The sequence below is a fragment of the Panthera tigris genome, chromosome E1, assembly GCF_018350195.1.
Source record: "Panthera tigris isolate Pti1 chromosome E1, P.tigris_Pti1_mat1.1, whole genome shotgun sequence".
In the NCBI taxonomy this organism is placed as follows: Eukaryota; Metazoa; Chordata; class Mammalia; order Carnivora; family Felidae; genus Panthera; species Panthera tigris.
Window position 1 is genome coordinate 50329369 of NC_056673.1, and position 12316 is coordinate 50341684.

Below are 12316 nucleotides of genomic sequence, written 5' to 3' on the forward strand. Positions count from 1 at the left end.
CAGATATCAGTAGACATACAAAAATATTTGTTAATATATTTGTTAACTGTGCTAAATATTTTAAAAATGTGATTAAAAACAATGAGGTACTCTTGTTTACTTATCAAACTGACAAAGATTAAAAAGTTTGTTGAATACCAAGTGTTGTTGAGGGATTATTTATTTATTTCTTCCTTTTTCCATTAAGAGTTGAAGATAGTTTACTAGGATGCATATAATTCAGCAATTTAGCATAAATAAAAAGTAAATGAGGTCACCTGTGAGGGAGTCTTGCCAAGCAAAAAAGTCATGTTTGAATCTGATTGAGCTCTAACTTACAGAGGAGTGTGGGAATCAACAAGGGATAAGATCAGCAGAACCCAGTGGGAAGCTTTATAGAACAAATGGCCAGATCTTTGCAACAAAACAATTTCATGTAGAGGGAGGGGCAGATAATAAGAAATGGAGAGGGAGCTTATAGACGAAGAGAGACAGAAGAAATTTTATCAAGCAGTCATAAAACATGGACCTAATTTGGATATTGATTTAAACACACCATAATTTAACACTATTTGAGATATTTATGAGACCATTAGAATTTTGAACACTGAGTAGATATTAAGAAATTATTTATTTGTTCACATGCGATGACACTCTTTGTGGTTATGTTTTTTTTAATAGTCAATTTCTTTTGGAGATATTAGGTAACATATTTATGTACAAAATGATTTGTTGTCTGGGAAGGTGGGTGGGTATAGGTGAAACAAAATTGGCCATGAGTTGATATTTGTTGAAGCTGGGGAATGGGTTCATGCGAGTTGATTACAATCGTTTTGTTTACTTTCTCGTGTATCTAAGATGCTCCATGATAAAATGTTATTAAAGGGGTAGATAAGACACAAACAGAAAATACTTACTTGGGGGGGCGCCTGGGTGGCTCAGTTGGTTGAGCACCCGATTTCGGCTCATGTCATGATCTTACGGCTGGTGGGTTCAAGCCCCGTGTCAGGCTCTGTGCTGACAGCTCGGAGCTCGGAGCCTGGAGCCCGCTTCAGATTCTGTGTCTCCCTCTGTCTCTGTCCCTCCCCTGCTCATGCTCTGTCTGTCTCTCTCTCTCAAAAATAAATAAACATTCCAAAAAAACAATTAAAAAAAAAAGAAAATACTTACTTGGGCACAAATATGAATATGAGTCCCAGTTTGGCCCTAAGCTTTAAAAGTTTTTTTTTTTTTTAAATATTTATTTTTTTTTGAGAAAGAGAGAGAACACGAGTGTGAACAGGGGAGGGGCAGAGAGAGAGAAGGAGACACAGAATCCCAAGCAGGCTCCAGGCTTCGAGCTGTCAGCACAGAACCTGACGCGGGGCTCGAACTCCCAAGCCATGAGATCATGAACTGAGCTGAAGTCAGGCACTTAATCGACTGAGCCACCCAGGTGTCCCAGGTTTTTAGCCACCAACCCAAGGACGGAAACACAAAGGAAAACATTCATGTTATCCATAGGGAGAGATTGATCAATTATACAGAAGAAGCCAACTCTTCTAATTATTGATGACACACATTTTTTTCTGAGTCTTTATAAAGAGGGCATCACATAAGGTCATGAAATATATCCTTACAGAGATGAATATCAGATGCTTCTTTTCAAGGTGTACCTTCTTTCATGGGTAAATGATATCATGGTAGAATGTAGTTCAAGAGGAGAAGTGGGGTGAAATCAGGAGAGAGGCAGGATAGACTCTGCACTGGTTAACACTCTAAGAAGGATTATAGATGAAGGACTTTCCTGTGTTATTTCTTTGCATCTCAGCCTTCATGCAGCTGGTGGAATCAAAGTTACTCCTCTGTAGTTTTCCTTGGCTAGAAGGGAGGTGATCACATTGCTATTAAAAGTATGACCTTGGACCAGAGGGGGGAAAATAATCTATTTCTCCCGAGGAAAAAAGAAATTCAACCCTCTTATTCACTATCCCTCTATTTTAAGTATTAAAAGAGAATTTTCTGTGGTTCAGTAGCTATTTAATAAAATCTTTATGTTTTGGAAAATTCCACATATTTACAGGCACCCAGGACAATGAATTACCATGTTATCTGTCACTTAGCTTTGACAATTCCCAACTCATGGCTAATCTTATTTCATCTATAGCTCCCCTCCCCACCCCTACTCCACCATATTATTTTGAAGCAAACTCTACAACCGTATTATTTCATTTGGAGATATTTCAGTATTTATCTCTAAAATATGAGTGCTAATTTTAAACCTAAACTAAAATTTAGTGCACCATTTTGAAAAGGTGAAACACGTCACTAAATTTCTCGGCAACCCCTTGCCACATTTTTATTTCAGAGTGGTACTTTAACATTCGTATGACTACATTTCCTTTCAGTAGAGACTCATGAATGAAGCAGCCCATAAATGAGGAAGATGAGCACAGACATTGGGGATTCCCCACCTAACCACTGCCTGCCTCCTACCTTCACTCGGGGCCCAGACCACAAGTAAAGGGCATTGGCTGTGATTTGCTTTTACATTCCTTCAAGAACACATAGTCAGCATCAAACTGTTAACACGAGAACATGCTTCAGTTCAACCCAGTCTGAAAAAAAAAAGAGCTTCGATCACCTGAGGTTGTAAGAAGAGTCTTCTGAGTGCTTTCATTCTTTGAAAATACGGCCATTTCCGAATGAGTTGATGGTGCTGCTCTGAACACATTGGCTTATTCCTCTTTGGTACATCCAGCAATTCTCTGTGTGTTTCACTGATGCTTCATTCACATCTCATTCTGTCAAAATGTTCTCGACTTGTCTGCCTTCCATTCTCTTGTTCTTTTTGTTTCTCAGCCTCTCATCCAACTCTCTACTTTGTTTTGTTTTGTTTTGTTTTCAACTCTCAACCTTTGTTGGTCACTCCCAGGTGTGCATATTCCCCGCCCCCCGACCCCCCACCTTAAGCTCCATTTGTCTGCTTGAAATTTGTCACAGTTCCCCCACCCCCACCCCAGCATCTTAGACTTTACTTGTCAGAATTGGGACTCATTGTCTTCCTTCTCCACCACCCATCCCAACTGGCCTTGACCTTCTTCTTTCACTTAATTTCATTTAGGTGTAAAAAAGCCAAATTACTACTACTAGTGTTACTGCTGTTACTGCTTATCTTCTGATCTTCCACACCTCTAATCCAGTAAATTACCAGAGCCTATGGGTTTTGCCTCCATAAAGTTTATTAATTTTTTTTAATGTTTATTTATTTTTGAAGGGGGGAGAGAGAGAGAGAGAGAGAGAGAGAGAAGGGGCAGAGAGAGAGAAGGAGACCCAGAATCTGAAGTAGGCTCTAGGCTCTGAGCTGTCATCACAGAGCCCGACGCGGGGTTCAAACCTATGAACCGCGAGATCATGACCTGAGCCGGTCGGACGCTTAACCGACTGAACCACCCAGGTGCCCCCTCCATACAGTTTAAGTAGCTTATTTATCAGTCAGATGGCTGTGGTCTCTGCCTCTGACTTCTTGGGTCTAGTGCTTGCCCCGTGCCTAGGTAGGACATGGTGGGTGGCTTTGAAGAGTTGGCATTCGAGTGCAAGGCAGGGGTAAACAGATGGATTCAGTCAATCAGTATAGGAAAGGAGACATCCAGACTGCTGTGACCGCAGAGAGGAGGAGCATTTATTCTACTTTTATTTTATTTTATTTTATTTTTTATGGAAGTCTCCCAGAAGGAGAACATGCCTGAGTTGAGTGTTCAAGTTGACCAGTAGAGACAGGTGATGGCAACCTTCCAGGGAAAATATAAGCCGAGACCTGGAAGCTTAAAACACCCAGGTGTGTGTATATGGGTGTGTGTGTGTGTCTGTTTGTGTCTGTGTGTGTCCCACAGTTTCAAAATATTCTGCAGATGTAAGATTCACCTTGTTACGTTATTTTTTCTGAAATGTGGATGATCTAACGTGACCTCCTCAACTGAAAAACATAGCTGACTTCCCTTCTTAAATATGAAATTGAAAGATTATTAGTTTTGGGCTTTCAGTCTTTGGCTCCAACCTATGCTCCCAGCTTTCTCTCTACTACCATCCTTTACTTTGTCAGAAGTAGATAACTTACAGTTTTCTTGAATATACCACAGTGCCTTCTCTCCACCACTAGGAGCTCATGCTCACTCTGCTTAGAGCCTCACTGTTGCATTTCTGTGTTCTGGTTGTCAATATCCTACCCATTATTTTTTTTTAAAAACTTTTTATAATGGAAACATTTAAATATGTTAAAAGAAGACCTATTGTATAATAAATCCTCATGTACCCTTAAAGCCTACCAGTGATCAAAGGACCACCTAAAATATCACTTCCCCCATGAGACCATTTGTTTTTCATTTCCCTCATCGGCTTTGAACCTCCTGTGCATTCATGGTGTGACAGTTGTCATGTAATCCTCTGATAGGACAGGAACTGGGTTTTCTTATCCCCGGACTCTTTCAGAGCAGAGTTTGTAGCTTGATGAACTTTTTGTTCCTTGCAATGTCTACTTTGGTGAATTATTAACAGTTTTGGCTCGAAGACATAGAGAGCCTGGTCAGGAGCTTCATCTGGAATTTCTTACTGGCCAGAAAGAACTGACTGGTGATGGGGGAAGGACCAGGAACTGAGGGGAGAGTGACCTTGTCCTCATGAAGAGAGAAAAGGTGAAAAAAAGGAAACACTTTACTTAAACATACCCTTGACAAGGGGTTCTTAACCCTGGCTGGAATCTTCAATCGCTTGGGGAGATTAAAAAAAAAAAAAGTATGTAACGCAGCCGCTTTGGAAAACAGTTTGGCAGTTTCTTGCAAGACTAACGTAGTCTTACCATATGATCCTGAAATCACACTCCTTGTTATTTACCCAAAGGAATTAAAAACTTGTGTCCACACAAAAACCTGCGCACAGATGTTTATTTTTCATAATATTATGAAATGATAATTATGGGATCATTATTCATAATTGGCAAAACTTGGAAGCAACAGATGCCTGTCAGTGGATGAATGGATTAACGAACTGGGGCACATCCAGACAATGGAATATTATTCAATGCTAACAAGAAAGAAGCTACCAAGCCATGAAAAGACACAGAAGAACCTTCAAGGAATATCACTAAGTGAAAGAAGCCAGTCAGTATGATTCCAACTGTATGCCATCCTGCAAAAGGCAAAACTATGGAGACAGTAAAAGGATCCGTGGTTGCCAGGGGTTGGGGAGAGGAAGGAATAAACAGGCAGAGCACAGAGGGCTTTTAGGACAGTGAAAGTACTCTGTATGATACTGTAGTGATATCCATGCATATCTGTAAATGTCATATATATCAGTATACCTGTCAGTATACATTTGTCCAAACTCATAGAATGTACAATACCAGGAGTGAACCCTAATGTAAACCGTGGACTTTGGAGTGATAATGATGCATCAGTGTAAATTCATCACATGTAACAAACGCATCACTCTGGTGGGGGGGTTGTTGATGTTGGTGAGGCTATGCACGTACGGGGGCAGAGAGTATATGGGAAATCTCTGTGCCTTCCCTTCCCTTCGATTTTCCTATGAGCTTAAAACTGCTTTAAAAAAGTAAGCCCTTTATAAAAAAAAGATACGGATTCTGAGGCCTCGCTTCCGGAGATCCTGAATGCTAGAGCTGAAATGGTTCCCATGGTCAGTGGGAACCAAGAGAATATGGTTCAAAATCAATGAGATGTTTGAAAAATGTAGGTTTTTTTAATTAAAAAAATTTTAATGTTTATTTATTTTTGAGATAGAGAGAGCGAGAGCAGGAGAGGGGCAGAGAGAGAGAGAGGGAGACGCAGAATTCGAAGCAGGCTCCAGACTCTGAGCTGTCAGCACAGAGCCCGACGCGGGGCTCGAACTCACGAACTGTGAGATCATGACCTGACCGAAGTTGGAGGCCTCGCCGACTGAGCCACCCAGGCATCTTGAAAAATGTAGTTTTAATATAAATAACATAAGAGAGGAAGAACAGAGGACATCTGAAGAAACATGCTCCCCATACAGGGAACATTCTATTTAGCTCATATTTTAAAACTTTTAGCACAAACATGGAAGGGAGAACAGAAGCTAGTACATATTGAGCACCTGTTATATGTTAGACCCTGCTAGATATCCTCACATATTTTGTGCCAGCTGAGTCCCTCCATGACCTGAGCCTCTCATCTTACATTTGCAGGTGTGGAAACTGGGTTTAAGACATATTTTCAAGCTCACCGTGTTAATAAGTGGCACAGCTGGGATTTAAAATGAGGTCTATTGGTGTTGAAGTTTGTGCTATTTCTACTCCAGTCTGTTATTTTTGTTTTTTTTCTGAAGGGCTCATTCAATACTAATCTTCAAAACAGTTGAGAAAAGAACAAATATTCAGCCCACAAGTATTTATGATGTGCAGGCACTGGGCATCGTACGGCATTGCTGCCGTAATGGAACTTCTATTGGGAAGATAAATACTAAATAAGTAATAAATGCAGAAGTAAATACATAAATGCAAAAATAATGTGACATTGTGAGACATGGTATGAGGAATAGAAGTGGAAGACAGTCGTGCAGATCTGTTTGAGACAGAGTGGATGGTTTTTTAAATGGCTTAATCTATTAGTTTCCAGTGTGTAATATAGTGATTCAACAATTCTATACATTACTCAGTGCTCATCATGATAAGTGTGGTCTTTAGTCCCCATCATCTGTTTCCCTTATCTTCTTCCCGTACCCCCCTGCCCAGCTCCCTTCTGGTAACCATCAGTCTGTTTTTTAGAGGTAAGAGTCTGTTTCTTGATTTCTCTCTCTCTTTCTCTTTCCTTTTGTTGGTTTTGTTTCTTAAATTCTACATATGCGTGATATCGTATGGTATTTGTCTTTCTCTGACTGACTTATTTCACTTAGCATTATACTCTCCAGCTCCATCCATGTCATTGTTAATGGCAAGATTTTATTCTTTTTTATGGCTAAATAATATTCCATTGTATATATATGTGTGTGTGTGTGTGTGTGTGTGTGTGTACGTGTGTGTGTGTGTGTGTGTGTGTGTGTGTGTGTGTATAAAACATCTTCTTTATCCATTCATCTGTCAGTGGACACTTGGGCTGCTTCCATAGGTTGACTCTTGTAGATAATGCTGCAATAAACACAGTGGTTCATGTATCCTTTTGAATTAGTGTTTTTGTATTCTTTAGGTAGTGTGATTACTGGATCATAGCATAGTTCCATTTTTAACTTTTTAAAAAATTTTACTTATTTATTTTGAGAGAGAGAGAGTGTGTGTGTGTGTGAGTGGGGGAGGGGAAGAGAGAGAAGGAGAGAGAGAGAGAGAGAGAGAGAGAGAGAGAGAGAGAGAAAGAGAGAATCCCAAGCAGGCTCCGCACTGTCAGCGCAGAGCCTGATGCAGGACTCCGTCCCACCAACCACGGGATCATGACCTAAGCCAAAACCAAGAGTTGGATGCTTAACTGACTGAGTCACTCAGGCAGCCCTCTTAACTTTTTGAGGAACCTTCATACTGTCTTCCAGAGTGGCTTCACCAGTTTGCATTCCCACCAACAGAGACAGAGTGGACGGACATTTTAAACTAAAATGGCGGGGGTTCGGTAAAGTACGTCAGGTTCACATTGTAGGTGAGATGCTGGAATGTGAAAGCCGGATGCGTGACCCTTAAGCGGTGTTCAGGAAGGTCTGGGAGGGGGTTCTGTGGGCCATGCGATATGAGAGCTGGATGTGGAAGTTTGGGTTCCCGTCCACAAGGGCGCCAGAGCCTTCTAGGCAGAGGCAGTACAAAGATAAAGGCAAGGTCCCAGGAAATCCACCTCCCTCCTTGAAATCAAAATGACTGCGTGTTTTAACACGAGCTTTTTGGGCTTTCTTTCTCTAAATTTTATGTAATTCTGAAGAACTTCGGCATGCCGGCTAGAGCCTCAGGGGTGGGTGCGAGCCGGGGGTTTGGGGGAACAGGAGCATCGGCGTCCTACCGCTGTTGTAAAGCCAGCTTTTCCCTGCACTCCCTTCCCGCTGCTCCATTAGTTGCTTTGCGTCTGATCATCGCCATTTAATAACATTTAATGACACTTCTCTGCCGATCTCAGTGCCAGCTACCCTTGGGACTTAAGCCTAGATGCAAGTATGAAGGAGAGGGCAGCCAAGGCCTCCAGGTTGCCAGTGACTTGGCTGGAAACCCCACTGACGTGGGGAAACAGATTTTTAAAATAAATTTGGCCCTGGAAGCCATGCCATCCTTTTGTAAAGCTGTGTCAATAACCGTAAACCGTCATAATCATGCCCCCCCTCGCACCCCCAGCCCTCGGCCGAGCTGACACATATTTAGGCGTCAGCCTATCCTTACGATGCCACCTTCTGTTGACCCTGTGGGATTCTCTTGCTGTTTGGGTTGGCACTGGAGCACAGTCTTCTGTTTTATGTAATAAAGCACATGAGAGAAGCTCTTTGTGCGTAGCCTGTCCGCGTGGGTACCGAGCAAGAGGTCTGGTACACCCCATCATTTTCAGGATGGCCGAAGCTAGCGAACATTTCTGTGGCCTGGGAAATGTTTGCGAGCTCTTGGCAAGGCTTTTAGGCTCCAGTGCCATTTTGCTCCGGGCCAGGATCGTAACGACCCTGGCTTCGGTTTGAGATGAATTTCTGCAGATGTATGTGTGTGGCGGGACTGCGTTTTCAAAGAAAACAAGCGACGGGTGTGATACAGGCTGATGTAATCTAGCACTGCATATGCCCAGCCAAGCCAACGAGGCTTACACTTTGCAGATTGTACCAGTAAGAGGGCAGAGTTTGTTGAGGTCTGCAGGAATACACAGAATTCTCTCTCTCAGAGAAGGTGGTTCTGTCCATGTGACATCACACAGAGCCTATTTCCTGATACGTTTATGTTTTTGTTTTTGCTTTAGGCTATCAAAAGAGACAGCCACTTAACATACTTGGGCACTTAGCTGTATTAATTCGTATGGTCTCCTTGCCTAATTTTTTTTTTTAACGTGTTAAACGTTAGCATCAGGTGTTGGCAGCCTTGCGGGGGAACAGATTGCTTAGAAATAAACACAGCTGGAAACTGACCATGTATTGTTTTTCTTCCTTTTAAGAAATGAAAGAGGCATTTGTAGAAAGGCTGGAGAATGCGGTCCTGGCCAGAATTACTTTATAGATTTATTCTTCCAAGTCTAGTTAATGATTAACATCACGCCTTGGTGTCTAAATGGACCCACTTTCCTTCTTTCTCTGTGAAGTTGGCGGTTTGCTGGGAACAATAAACTCAGAGAGGTTTGCTGCAATCCGCACTGGGGAGGGTGGAGTCTGTTCAGTTCTGCTTCCCTCTGCTGAAGTGTGGTCTTCAGCACTAAGCAAAGAATGCCTCGTGTGTGGTGTTCTTCTGCTAGTCTTGCTTGCAGCCTTGCAAACCTCATCAGAGTCACTTCTGGCCTCTTACTGGGCTCCTCCTTCAGTGATGGGCAAGTAAGTGAACTATGGAATGTTGGTGCGTGTGTCTGTGATTTTTGTTTTATTTGATGCACTATCAGAAATGAAGGCGGGATGTATACCAACCGCGTAATTCAACCAGCTTTTGTGTCCCCTGCAACTGTTTCGCTGGCTGCTGTCAGAGAAGAGGGAGCCTTCTCTTCTCACATCTGGAAGACTTTTTTTTGTTGTGGTCCTTTATTCCTTTAGTCTCTGTGCCCAAAGGTTGCTCTCTCTTTCTCTCATAATATTACTCTTTCTTTGTAATATTTCGATGATTTGTTGAGCTATAGTGTAATAATGAATGGCTAATAATTAATTGCTGTGGTAGAATGATTCATCGCTGTTTGTTTTTCAAAGGCAGTTTGTCCCATAAATAGCTCTCTCTCTCTCTCTCTCTCTCTCTCTCTCTCAACATCTATCTTAAGAGCTGAGTAAGGGGGCGCCTGGGTGGCTCAGTCGGTTGAGCGTCCGACTTCGGCTCAGGTCACGATCTCGCGGTCCGTGAGTTCGAGCCCCGCGTCAGGCTCTGGGCTGATGGCTCAGAGCCTGGAGCCTGCTTCCGATTCTGTGTCTCCCTCTCTCTCTGCCCCTCCCCCGTTCATGCTCTGTCTCTGTCTCAAAAATAAATAAATGTTAAAAAAAAAAATTTTAAAAAAGAGCTGAGTAAGAAATGAAGAAGCGAGAGATGTAGGAATGTCAGAGTAACTTTTGCTTTTGGTTTGCTTACGTGGCAACCATGCCTTTTTCACAGGTGAAATGTATTTGACTTTTGTTTTATTTTGTTTTCGCTGAGAGGGCTACAGGGTTGTAGCCTCTGGGAGATCTGAATTACCTGTCGCCTGTGCTGGAGTATAGATGTAGTTATCTGGACAAATGGAATTTGCCGTTCATTCCTCACTGGAGTATCCCATTTAAAATAGCAATCCTTATCTATTTGACTGAGGCTCATGGATAGGAATTGTTGGAATTAGGCCATTCATCTATTTGGATTTTCACCATCAGATCCAGCTACTTAACATTCTTGGTATACGGCACAGCCCTGTGTATTGTCTACCCATATGTATGGACACAGTTCTTTGCATTGCCTAACTGACTAACGTAGTAACATGTGCTAAGCGGCCTTCCAAACTCTGGGAGGAGGAGGTGAATAGTGAGTCTTGAGTCTTATAAAACACATAGGTAAGCCCAAAGGAGGAGAGAGTTGAGAAGACCTGTTATAATGAAGGTGGACCCAAAAGGCTTTCTCTGCACTGACCGCTGCCAAGCATATTTTTTCTTGCCTTTATGCAATTCGGCAGAATTGATCTTCATTTTGGACTTTGAAGGCATAGAGGGGGAAAAGAAGACTCAATTGCACATTGTCTTGGGCTGTGATAATCTGACCAATTGTGCTTATGAATTTCTGCAGTGATTTTTTTAAAATGTTTATTTATTTTGAGAGAGAGAGAAAGAGTGCACGCGGGGGGTGGGGGCAGAGAGGAAGAGAGAGAATCCCAAGCAGGCTCCACACTGTCAATGCAGAGCTTGATGGGGGGCTCGGTCCCACGAACCGTGAGATCGTGACCTGAGCTGAAATCAGGAGTCAGACGCTTAACTGACTGAGCCACCCAGGCGCCCCTTAAATGACTCATTTTTTTTAAATATGAAATTTATTGTCAGATTGGTTTCCATACAACACCCAGTGAGATTATATACATTCTTCCTCTGAATGATTATAATTAACAGCTATTTAAGGTATGTCTGTGTTCTTTCATATGGGACACCTCATGGTTCTCATATCCAGCCCAGGAAGGTAGGTATTGGTATTATTTCCCCATTTTACAGTTGAGGATATCGAGAGTCAGGTGAACAGTGATTCTGGCGGTCACTTACTGAGTGAAGTACCAGATGTAAGCCGAGTTTTTAAAAGCTCATAATCCCATGTTCCCCTGCCCCCCTCCTCTCATCATCTCTAAACTCCTTCCATTGTAGACTAGGGGAATGAGCTCCAATCTGGGTTTTCGAGACCTAGATTCTGATTCCTACTGGGTCATTGCTGGCTCTGTGATGTTGAGCAATCATGGAAGACTTTGGATGTCATTTTCCTACCAGGAGGTTATACTGTTTGATGTCTTAAGTTTCTTTGCATCTTGAGAGTCTCTATCCGTCCGCGTCTACCCGACCCTCTATGGGGCTTGCGTCATTGCCATAGTGTGCACCCCTGCGATGTAGAGCAGGGGTGGGGGGAGAAGGAAAGGAGGACCATGGGCATTTGATCCAGCTCTGTTCTGGTTTCTCCTACCAGAGAAAGGAAGGAGGCACAGAATCTCCTTAGTTGAGGAAAATCCTGGGCCCTTAAGAGACTGTTTTCTCTGATCTGCCTCCTGAGCTGGCATTTCTCAGTCTGCTCTTTGTTTTTTTTTTTTTATTCATCAGCAACAATTATTTGAGCCAAATTCTCTGTAGTTTCAGCTCAGGGATGAACACATGGATTACATTCCCATCTGGCCCCCAAAGAGGCGATAACCTCTTTGCATGAGCCCATCTATTACCCTTCTTCCTTTTTGGAACAGGGTAAATGTAAATAAATACTCTCTCCATCTTTTAGGCGTTTCAGCTTATATGGCAGGTGGTTGAGAAATGGGCAGGACAGAAGCGTGGGAAAGTATTGTTTATTTTACCTCCAGACTTGACTCTATCAGATGTTTACAGATTAAATTAGAAAGTTGTAAGATGCTGAGACGAGGGTGACTACATTTGACTGACATTAAAGGGGAAAAAATTTGTATTTGACACCATCTATACCATCATCATCGTTGTGTATGAGAAAGAATGAAGAACTCAGAATGACCACCTCTCAGCAGGGAGGAAAGGG

General features: G+C 42.4%; 1 protein-coding gene across 1 annotated transcript in view; it reads left to right on the forward strand.

Moving 5' to 3' along the window:
- MAP2K6 (mitogen-activated protein kinase kinase 6) overlaps positions 1-12316 on the forward strand; it is a 115236-nt gene that overhangs the window by 65002 nt on the left and 37918 nt on the right. The gene's annotated exons all lie outside the window — the stretch shown is intronic.